This window comes from Saimiri boliviensis, chromosome 8, assembly GCF_048565385.1.
Source record: "Saimiri boliviensis isolate mSaiBol1 chromosome 8, mSaiBol1.pri, whole genome shotgun sequence".
NCBI classification, from domain to species: domain Eukaryota; kingdom Metazoa; phylum Chordata; class Mammalia; order Primates; family Cebidae; genus Saimiri; species Saimiri boliviensis.
Genome location: NC_133456.1, coordinates 94,492,731 through 94,505,281, shown reverse-complemented (window position 1 = coordinate 94,505,281; position 12,551 = coordinate 94,492,731). Strand labels below are relative to the sequence as shown.

The following is a 12,551-nucleotide window of genomic DNA, read 5'->3' as shown; positions in this document are numbered from 1 at the left end:
CTGTTACCCTCTGACATATCTAACTCTTAACATACATAGCCAATATAACTCTTTTTTTTAATTGTATTTTAGATTTTGGGGTACATGTGAAGAACATGCAAGATTGTTGCATAGGTACACACATGGCAGTGTGGTTTGCTGCCTTCCTTCCCCTCACCTGTATCTGTCATTTCTCCCCATGCTATCTCTTCCCACCTCCCCACCACCCTGCCCCTCCCCCATTCCCCCCCAACGGACCCCAGTGTGTAGTGCTCCCCTCCCTGTGTCCATGTGTTCTCATTGTTCAACACCCGCCTATGAGTGAGAACATGCGGTGTTTGATTTTCTGTTCTTGTGTCAGTTTGCCGATATAACTCTTAGCTACATCCTCCTTGTTAAAAACTCTCCCCTTTTGTCCTCCCATATGATGAATGGGTTAGGCAGAATAATTGCCCCCGAAAATGTCAATATTCTAATCCCTGGAACATGTGAATATGTTAGATTACAAAACAAAGAGAAATTAAGGTTGAAGATGGAATTAAGATTGCTAATCAGCTGATCTTAAAGAGATTATTTTGGATAAGCTGGGTGAGCCTTAGAAGTAGAGATAGAAGAGGGAAGTAGAAAAAGAGAAAATGTGACTATGGCAGAATAATAGAGTAATTTAATGTGAAAAGGACTCAACATGCTGTTGCTGATTTTAAAGACAGAGAAAGGTGTCCACAAGCCAAGGTACATGGGCACCCTTTAGAAGCCGTATAAGGCAAGGAAATGGATTTCACTCCAGATCCTCTAGAAAATGCAGCCCTGATAACACCTTGCTTTTAGCTCAGTGAGACCCATTTTGGATTTCAGACCCACAGAACTATAAGATAATAAAGTTGTGTTGTTTTACAGACTTGAGTTTGGGCTAATTTGTTATGGCAACAATAAAAAAAAAATAGTACAATTGTTCTGCAAAATAGTCTCAACTTCTCATGCAGATCTTCCTCAGAACGTTTGGCTCTTTTTTCTTTTGTCAGTTCCCTTGTTGACAGTTCCTGGTTTTCATCCTTAGCTCTCTTTTTATTCAATCCCATGCTGTTACTGCCTTTTACAAAGCAATGCCATCAAACTCAGTCTCTTTTCCCAACCAGACTCCTGCTTATAGCTACCTACAGATGTCTGTATCTACAAGTCCGTCACAAAATGCAAATTTAACATGTTTAATGATACTTTTTAAAACTGCAAAATCATTAATCTCAAACAAATGTAAAAGACCACATGAAAGATTTTGTTTAACTCACTGATTAATGAAGGAACTAGTAAAATGTTACAACTTATTCAAAGAAGAATTCAAAGTACCCCACATGTGTAGTGATAAGGAATGCTAAAATGAATGTATGAATAGATGCAGTACAGGCTTACCATTGGTAAATTGCATAGTATGTGAATTATCTTTTAAGAAAGCTGTTACAAAAGCAAACAAGTAAAAAGTTTGGCTTATCCCTTAGGGAAAAATGGGAAAAAAAGATCACTTGCATTCCATTGGACACAGTTTATTTGCATTTCAGTGATTAAAATCATTTACATTCTTAATAGTTTTCTCCTCTTTACATTGTTGTAAGGTAGTTGAGAGTCATTGAAAGGTAGAGTTAATATTATAAAAAGTGCACTAGGCAGGGTACTCTGCAGTCTTTCCGTGTCCATATTGAAATTTTCACAAGTTTTCCTGATATGTCCTATCACATATTTCTAGTCCAAATACTTTCTCTTTCTCCAGAAGATCATTTCACACGTACATCCCTCTTAAACTTCCCATACTTCCTCTCCTATCATCTGTCTCAGCTGATGGTCTTCCTACTTCCCAAGGAAATAAGAAAAAAATCAGAAGACAATTTTAACTTGCTTTCTACCCCACATGCATCAGTGTATTTTCCATCTGTCTCCATTTACTCTGCACTCCCTCCTGTTACTGTGGATGGAAGCTTTCTTTCTAAGAACAGCCACTACACTGTGGACTCAGTGCCTCCCCTGTCACCTCCAGGGTGTCACTGTCTTCTCTCTGTCCTGCATCATCATGTTCTCATGCAACTCAGTAATGCCCAGAAACACATCAATATAATGTACTATCCCATCTCAACAAAATGCACGTCTCCATGACTTTCTATATTTCTCTAGACTCTTATGAGAAACTCCTAAGAATTTTTTTTTTTTTTTTCTAGACTCACTGTCTTCAATTCCTCTCTTCACACACTCCATGTCCTCACTCCTTTCAGGACTCAACAACTCTTGCTAGTTCCTTAGTAACCTCTTCCACATCACTAAATGCAGTGGTATGTTTTTGCCTCATCTTGTTTGCCTAGCTTCCCTGATTGACAAAGCTGACCACTCACTTGTTTGTAATGCTTCTTTAGTTTCAGATTCTAATCCATCACTATCATAGGACACTCCTACAACACTGGCTATTGTTCCTCAATCCCTTTACTGGATCCTTCTCACCAGTGTGATTTTAAGTTGTCGCTGTGTCTTCAGGATAGTTTTTAGGGTCTTTTTTGTTTGTTTTGCTTTTTATACACTCAATCTGATGACCCACAAATGCATATATCTTCAGTTTATAATTATCTCTAGAACTCTAGGTTCATTGATTGAATGTCACCTTAGATAGTTTTAGTAGAATATTTAATAGAAACCTGAAACTCAATATTTATAAAACCAAACTCGGTCTTCCGCCTGACCCCAGCACAAGAAAACTTCTACTTGACTGTTTTCTCTCCCCAGAAAATGAAAAACCTATCCCTCCATTTCCTGAGGCTGAATACCTTATATTCATTCATGATTTCCAAATTTTTTCCAACATATTATAAATCTCATTGCTTTAATATACAAAAAGAAATCTAGAATCCCATTATTATTCATCTGTAGCACAAATACTTTGGTCTTAGCCACCATTGTTTTCGCTTAAATTATATCAATACTTTCAGCCTCAGGGATCTGACACTTGCTGTTCCTCTGCCTAGAATTTTTTCTCAGTGCATCTTTTATTACCCACTTTTCTTTAGATCTCTGTTCAGATGTCGCCAAATCAGTGATGCCTTCCTTCACTGCCTTTTATAAAATAATACCTCACTTCAGCAGTTCTAGCTCCCTTACCCTTTATGTTTCTCCATAGCACTCACAGCGTTCTCATATACCATCTGCTTATTTGTTGATTTATCTTATGCCTCCCTCCATTAGAATACAAGCTCTGTCACAGACTCAATGTTACCTGTTTTGTTCATTGCTGTATTTTCAGACTCTTAGATGGTTCTTGCTCATAGTAATACCACAAATAAATGATTGTTCTGTAAATGGATAAAAAATAAACATATCTGCTTTCTCATCTTCTTTCATCCTCACTGCTCCTCATCTTTCTCTTCTCCTTTTTTCTTTAACGGCTAAGGACTTCCACATACGTGCATTCTTGCATTCATCCCTAATAGCTAACTCAGAGTAATCTTTAATGCTGTCTTTGCCTCTTTCCTCACATCAAATCATTTATAATATTTTGTTGGCATTGTGCCTACATACTTCAAAATAGCTCTCATATCATTCTTGTTCTCTTTATTCCTACTGACAATGCCCAATTATCTCAGTGTTTTCAAACGTTTGATAAATAATCTCCTTGATCTGTGGTTTCTCTTTCCCCATCCTTCCTCTGGTGAGTCATAGATCTAAACATATCATAATCCTGCTTAAAACTGAAAGCACTTCCATGTTTTCTAACTGTTTACAGATCAAATTCAAACCTCTGTCGTGTCATTTAAGGTCCTTCAAAACTGTTCTAAATCTACCATTCCATCTTTTTGTTTCACGAGTCTCCTACCTTCCAGACTGTTATATTTTTTTGAATGACAGATTTTTTTCACATCTTTATTCAAGCTATTCTTCTTCTTAGAACTTTCTGACTATAACTTTTGCTTCTTTGGCATTCTTATTTTTATTCTTTTACTCATAGCTCAAATGTTGCCTCTTTTGGCATTCTTCCAAAACATCTGGGTATAATTAATTGCTTCCCCTTCTAGGCTCCTTTGAAATTATATTTATACTTTTGGTGTGATACTTATCCTGTAATATTGTAGTTCGTTAATTGTTCTCTTGGTGGCTTCCCTTTCTGGAGTATACATCATAGTGATTCAGAGTATGAGTTCTGGGTCAGTTTGCTTAGATTCAAAATTAAGCCTCACCACTCTTTAGCTATTTGATGTTGAGCAAATTACTTCCATTGTCTAAACCTTTCTTCATCTTTAAAATGGAAATATTAGAATCTGCCTCACAGAGTTCTTGCAAGGACCAAAGAAGATAATTCATGTACAACTTTAACTTTATTCCTGGCACTTCCCAAATTATTCTTACTTGAGTGCCGGCTTCTTGAATGAAATTCACTTATTTATTTTTACATTGTCAGTGCATAAAGAAGGTTCAACACAGAGTTAGAGCTAGTAAAAGTTGGTTGAGTTTACTTATGTTGGATTTATCACTATGTGCTGGCAATATCTAGATAAGCAATGATGTAGAATTTTATTTTGGTCAGGCTTTAACCTAAAGAGATCAACAGAATGTCAAATATATGCTAATGAACTCTTATTATAATTTACTTTATGATCTGCATGCCACTTCCAATATGGCATATACATTTCAGACAGTTTTAATGCTTAGCCTCAAATTACAAGGTCACCATAGATGTCTGACTGGACTGAAATACTGCAGATCATCAACTTTACAACATGTGTATGCCATTAGTTCATTCTGCTAGAGTAACATGAAAATAACCAGAATGACTCTTTTATGTTAAAAGCAGCTTTTGCATTAAGAATTGTCTTCTCAAATGTCTACTGCATGAAAGAAATAATAAGCACGACTACTGTCTGGTGACTGTCCAGCTCCTCTTCTTCACTTCTTTGGTGATAAGTAGAGTAAGATGCCACTGAGTGTCCAGTCCAGAGATGCAGTCCAGCTTTGGATCTTGTTAAATGAGCGCTGATTTCAATGGCTTGAATCTAACTGATGCTTGATGTTCAAGCTATTTTGAACATATACTTCTGAAATGGCTCCAAATGCAATTGTTGAAAGTAGTATGATCAAGTAATTATTACAATAAAAATTTATTTGCATTACAATTTAAAAGGCAACAAATCAAAAATCAGTCTCCCATACAGCCCTTAATATTGAACAACATCAGTGTCTCCAGCTGTTGGTTGGATAGTTAAACCTGTTTGCCCCGGGACCCATCAAAATCAGTCTTTGTATCTGAATTAGTGTTTCTTCTAGTACAAACTTTTCTCTTTTCCTTATTCCTCTGTTTCAAAAAACAACAAATCTCCAGGCAGTCCTTAATGTTTCCTTTCCCTTTAATCATCCTCCCACATTCAGTTAACTGAAACCACCTTTCATCTTTGCTTTCAATTCTTGCTCCCACAACCTTAGTAAGATACATCTCTCTACTAAGACTAGTATGATAATTTCATAACTATTTTGAAAACTCTAGCTTTATCATCTTTATTTTTGAACATAGCTGACAAAGTTTATTTTTTTCCTTTTTTTCTCCTAAAAAATAAGTCTGACATATCTTCACTGCATAAAACCCCTCAAAAGCTAAACAAAACAGGCAGTGAGATCTCAGTTCAGAGCTTGGTCTTCTGATTTAAAATTCAGATCTGCCTGTAATTCTTAAGTAGAACACTTGACCCCTCTAAAATTACTTTTTCCCTTTTTTTCTGTAAATTAGGTGAACATTTCTCTAAGTATTTTTTCTGTTTTAAAACTTTGTGACTTTCCTGGAAGTCTAAAGAAAATTGGTAAAATTAGATACATATGGCAGGGGAAGGGAGAAGGAAGGAAGGAGGGAAGAAGGGAGGGACTGAAGGAAGGAAGGAGGGAAGAAGGAAGGAAGGAAGGAAAAGGAAGGAAGGAAGGAAGGAAAAAAAAAGGTTCAAAACTTTATAGAACCTGCATTCCGAGAAAGATATTAAGTGAGTTAAGTCTAGGTTAAACTCTACAGATTTAAGAGTATAAGTTTGAAAAACTAAGGTAGAGGCTTGATAACAGAAGAAAAGTAAAGCCAGGGAGACAGGGAGGGTAGAACATTTTCAGTACTGAAAGTATGTAAAACTTCAGTGGATATATAATTTGTATCACTCTGGTCTTGGAGTCAAACCTGGATTTGAATACTAGCTCTGGACTATTACTTGGGATGTCATTTTGAGCTAATTATTTAATGTCTGCAAGTTTTAGTCATGTTCAACTGCATAATTTGCAGACCCCAGTACAAAATGAACATGTGAGGCCCCTTGTCCAAAAGGCAGAAAAAAATTGCTATTAAAGGTACTAATATATAAAACATTTTCTTACTTCCTTGGTATCTCTCTTGACCTGGCATGGTGTTTTTTATTTTAATGACACTTTCCTTTTAGGCATGGGATACTTTCTCAGTGACCCTCACATTCCCTGGAGGCCTGGCCCTGCCATTCAATGCAAATATGACTCACTACGGACCCTCTGACTTCCAGGTTCCCCTTTCATCAGTTGCCTAAACAGTAGGCAATGGCACAACACATACAAATGGGAAATCCTCACAGGCATTGGAACAGTTTTGCAAATTAGACTTCTGCAGCAGAAGACATTCTGGAGGTTCCAGGAGCCTGGGTGGGTACATATATTGGTAGAGACAAAATTCTAACCCAGAAAGATCTCAGGTACTTTACATCTGAGTACGATCTTGGAGGTCTCTAGTCTTATCCCTCTGTGAAATTTGAAATTTGCCCAGACTCATACGATGTGATTCAAGTAGAACCATAAATAATATGAATTTTAGTTCTGTGTCCTTTTAGATATGGGCTTTCTAATGTATGTGAGTTTGCCGTTATGATTTCCTCTAAAGCCCAGGTTGTCTGCACTTTTGTAGTTCTGGAGAGAAGAAAAGCAGCCAAATACTGGTCTCTTTCTATGGTTTATTTAAAGCTGTCTTTCTCAAGGCTGTTTTCGTTGGAAGAAGCAGAAACCATACAGTTGGTGGTTCATGTAACCTGGAGGCAGATCTCACTAGAAACTGAAACCAAGGATCTAAAAATTCAGAAAATAAAGCCTCTCTTCTCTAAATTACTCATTCTCTCCATCATTCTGTTTCACGCCTCTTCCCCATCATCTGTTTATCTCAATTTCTGCCTTTGTGTAGACTGAAATTCTTTACCTCTTCATGAGTTTTATGGACAATGGGTATTCTAAGAGTTATGTACATCCATGTCTCTGCTTAAGCAACCAGCTTAATATTATTTATAAATTGCTTAATATTATTTATAAATTGCTGGGTGTGGTGGCTCACACCTGTAATCCCAGCACTTTGGTAAGCCAAGGCGGGTGAATCACAAGGTCAGGTGTTGGAGACCAGCCTAGCCATCATAGTGAAACCCTATCTCTACTAAAAATACAAAAAAAAATTAGCTGGGTGTGCTGGTGGGTGCCTGTAATCCCAGCTACTTGGAAGGCTGAGCTAGGAGAATTTCTTGAACCTGGAAGGCAGAGGTTGCAGTGAGCCAAGATTTTGCCACTGCACTCCAGCCCAGGAAACGGTGCAAAACTCTGTCTCAAAATAAATAAATAAATAAATAAATAATAAAAATTAAAAAAAAAATCTAAATTACTGGACAAGAGAAATGCAAGAGCCTAAGAAGAACATAACAGACATTCTCGTCCAGTTATCCATGGCTCAAGAAACGGCTTAAAGTAGATTAAACATGCCTTTAAGTCTCTCCATAGATTAAGAGCTACTTCTCCATGAAATAGTTCCCGGGCCACTCAGAAATCCCAGAATGTAACTGCATTACAATCAGAACTTCTCAATACTTAGGGAATGATAATGAACTTTAGATAGTGGTAGGTTAGATCTAATATTGCAATTACATCATCCAGTTAAGTTTTTAATTCCATAGAAGATAATGGAAGAAGAAAGGTAGGACAGAACCCCTATATGCATTTTCAACAATATTGTATGATTTTCATTTAATTATCACTTAGACGCATTTATTTTTCAGTGTCCACCTATTGCAAAGTTCTTACCTTACTGTCAAATAAAACTTTTTTTTTTTTTTTTTTTTTTTTGAGTTAGGGTCTTGAACTGCTAGACTCAAGCAATCTGTTCGCCTTGGCCTCCCAAAGGGCTGGGTATTACAGGTGTGAGCCACCATGCCCAGCCTCTTAAATAAAACATTTTGTAGAGAGTAATATTATACTCATTGTTGATTGTATAGTAGTATGTGTCTTCAATACAATTACTCACTAATTATTATAGTGGCTCAAAAATGCCAACACGATTCTTATCCTCTAATACATTCTTAAAACAAAAGTATTTGAAAAAGCATTTTGATTTCTTGTTTTTGATGTCATATTGTCACATTTTCAGCTGTTCCTGTAGAGAAAACCAATGTTGTCCTTGCTTTCTGATAGTACAGACAAAACAATAAAGACTTGCTGTTATTTAATCATTTCATTACAGTATAAGGAAAATCCAAGAATTTACCAAAAGACATTAAACATTTAATTGAAAACTAGATATTTTACTTATCAAGTGTTGTAAATTCAAGCTTTTAAAAATTTGGTAACAAACAAATTTAAATGAAAAACATGAATGATATCAAGTGACTGATGATAATTCAACAAGACCAAACTTCTGTGTCTTTCAAAATGAACTGAAGTTTGTTAGAAAATGTCTTTAGGGTTAAGTTTGTCATACATCAAACGGGAACAGAAATGTGCATCTCACAAAAGGCATCATAGGTATTTAATTTGGCAACTGGCGTATGTATATATTTTTTTGAAAACCACTAATCATTCTCACAAATATTGGATATTCTTAAGGCAAGTTATACTCCCAATTTGGACTACATGAAGTTTAAACCAGACTTTTCTCTGAGAGAAAGTAAAGGAAAGCAACTGAATTAGCATTTGTTGTATGCTAGCTTTGTGCCTGGCATAATGCATATGGTTTAGTATGCATTATTTCAACCAGGTTTTCTTATTTTGTGCAGGAGGTCAGGGTTGGAAATTTTAAAAAGTTCTTATGGAGATCTGCAAAAAATTCATTCATATTCCCACCATCAAAAATTAAGTTATCATCACAGCATATTTATTTCCCATCTCTTTTCTTCATTAAAAAAAAATCAGATGTTTCTTTAACATAAAACAAAGTAAAAATGATGAATAATTTGCACTTGTAATGAATGATTTGAGACAACAAAGAATTTTTTTCTAAATAATTTCTGTAAGGTTAAAAGATACAATGAATTATGCTACGAGGTCAGAGTACCTTTGTAAATACAATATTACATATATATGTATACATATATCTATCTATAGACTTTTTGCTATGAAAGCCATTAGCACTCATACATTTCTAATTATATTCCCTTGCTCACTCCTCATTTTTTTATCTTGTTGTTTATATTATCAAGCTTATGGCATTTATATTCTGTTCTATAGCTAAAACTAATGAGTTCTTAAGTGTAAGTTTTGTGTTTGAGTGTATTCTGTGTCCCCCATTATTCCCCCTTCATTTCAAGATCTGTATATTGATTAATATTTAAATGAATGGATTTCATTATTAAGTGATCTCTTTAAGAATAATCATCTATGTTATTTATTTTAGCTTTTTTATATTAGTTTTTTTAATGTTCAGATGTGTCTGTTGGATGCCATTATACTTTAAAGATACATTAGTGAAAATACATCACCCTTTCATTTGGAATATTCATAGACTTTTCTGCATTGTCTTCTGGTATAAAATGATAATGTTTAAAATCCCAGCTTATTTTGAGTTTTTTCTTGCACTCTTCTGTGCGTATTTGTGTGTGATGGGGTCTTACTCTGTCACCCAGGGCACAGTACAGCAGTGTAATCATAGTTTACTGCAGCCTCAAACTCCTGGGCTTAAGGGATTTTCCCACCTCGTCTCCCAAGTAGCTGCGACTACAAGCACCCACCACCATGCCCAGCTAATTTCTTTTTCTTTTGGTTTTTGGTAGAGACAGGGTCTTCCTATAGTACCCAGACTGTTCTCAGACTCTTGGCCTCAAGTGATCCTTCTGTCTTAGTTTCTCAAAGTGCAGGGGTTACAGGCATGAGCCACTGTTCCCATCCTTTCACTCTTTTACTTAATTTGCTATTTCTGCCCAGTCTTCTTGAAGAAGCTTCCTTCTGATGTTCTTTGAATATTAGTCACTTAGTCAGCAAATGCTTTGGTGTTGAGTACTCCTCTTTCAAATATTTCTGGAATATGTTCTTTCTGTTTATAGTAACTTTTCTTAGTGATATTTACTGATACATGTGTTTGATTCTCTAACTTGGTGACATAAAGGATTTTTATGTTGACTCGTTTTTAATCTATGTTTCTTATCCATTACCTTCTCCTCAATGTTTTATTATCTGCGCTTTTTTCAAATTATGTAAGATAATTACAATCATCTCAAAATATTCTAGCAGTAATGTTACTTTCAGTGGGTTTCTGTTTTGTTACTTGCCTATTCTAATTGATTTATTTGTTATTTGTTGATGCTGCCTGGGTTACAGTTTGTATCCTTAGGTTCACAGTCTCCAAATTTATCTGGTTTTACTGTCCATGTATTTTTTTCATATTGCCATTGTTATGCTATTTTTAAAAACTCATGTTCTTATCTATAGCATAAAACAGTTTTGAGAAATTCCCTAGGTTTCGTGGAGTTATATTTTCTTCTAGATTGGGTATTTTGTCTGTCTTGGTCATGCCATGTTTTACTCTTTTATTGCTGCAGTATATTTGCATAGTTACTATTCCATTTCTTTTCTTACTGTTCATACTTGAGAAACTGTGTACAGAAAATTCACTTTTTACATAATGAGAAAATATATTTTTTGAACTTTCTTTTTATTATATTTGAGAACAGTTTTTTTTTTTCTTATTAACTCCAGTTTGGAGATGGCATATATCATGAGTACCCACATTTTGTAGCCTGAGAGAATGATGGGGCCAAGGAAAGTTCAGCCTTTTTAGGGTATCTGGTTCCTTCTCTCTATTCGGAGATTTCTTTTTTAATAAATTGCAACAAGATTGTTGGAAGAGGCATCAGTATAGTTCATTGGGAGATGTATCACTTTTCTAGTGGGCTTCAGAGGTTTCACCTCTGAGTGCATAGGCATGATATTACTAGTCTGTTAAATATAGTCAGCTTTACTACCCATGTTTCCCCACTACCCTTTTTTTTTTTTTTTATCAGATGTCCTTTTCATTGCTCTTCAGCCAGGAAGAGGTAAAGGAAAAAGATAAGACTCTTCCATCTGTGTACATACAAATTTGCTTATCTCCACATTTGGAAGTTATAAAGAGATTTCTCAGAATGCTGTTATTTCACCAGTAAATACGGGGTGTGAGGACAACATTAGGAAATCAAGAACTCCTTCACCTCTCTGAGCCTGAGCAGATTGTTTTTACTCCAAAGTTTTTTTTTCTTTAAATGATTTCGAATCAGTAGCGTTAGAATATGTTCCTTTTCTTTTTCAGGCATCATTAATTTATGTTTGCTTGTTATTTGCATTTATAATGTCTTGCACATTTCATTAGACATTGATGTCAGAAAGATCAGTAAAGCATCTTCAATCCTCTTTCTCAATCATCATTTACGCAACACTGAGATGTAAGACATAGAATCCTCCTTTAACAGCTGAGAAATCAGAGAACAAGGGTGGTAAAGTAACTTGTCCAGCATTGGGGAGCCAGTAACTGACAAGGCTAGAATTATAACCTCTATTTATCTACACTTCTAGGTCAGTGATAAAAAGTACCAAAATTTTAATTTTAAGATGAGGTTAATAAAATAACTAATTTTACCCAATTGCAAATATTTTAGAAGACTAAGGAGATGGTAGCAGATCTGAGTGGATGGTGAAAACAGTGGAGAGGGAATCAAGAAACTGAAGTTTAATTTCTTGCTCTATCTTAAGACAGTTGGCAAATTTGGAAAAGATGATTCAACTTCCTGGGTTTCAATTTCCTTCTCTGTAATAATGATGATGATGAATGTCATAATTTGATGACTATATATTTACTTGTTATAAGGCACAATGTGACATATTTTATAAACAATATATTATTAAATCACAAAACAACCATCTGATCTAGATGTTGCATCTATTTTAATAACAAGGACACAGAAGTTTGCTTAAATCCCCTGAGGCTGAGATGGGAGGATCACTTGAGCCCAGGAGTTAGAGGCTGCAGTGAGATGTGATCACACTGCTGCGCTCTAGCTTGGGTGACAGAGTGAGACAATGTCTACAACAAAAGCAAAACTACAAAAATGTATTTTATTAGAAAAAAATGGGTAATGGGAATTGAAGATTAGATACTTAGTGCTGAATCAATGTTAACTTCTTGATATTGTTGGGTTTTGAGGGGTTGTGCCCTTTGTTGGAAATAGAAACCAATTTATTTGGGTAATAGGGGATTGAGTTCCAAGAGAAAAAAATTCTTTTTTCAATTTTATAACTTTTTTCTTTGAGTTTGATATTGTTTTAAAATAAAATGATTT

The 12,551-nt window shown here is 35.4% G+C and overlaps 1 protein-coding gene across 2 annotated transcripts in view; it reads left to right on the top strand.

Annotated features, from left to right (window-relative positions):
* The window catches only part of CNTN6 (contactin 6), a 297,903-nt gene that overhangs the window by 114,289 nt on the left and 171,063 nt on the right, over nt 1-12,551 (top strand). The window lies entirely within an intron of this gene.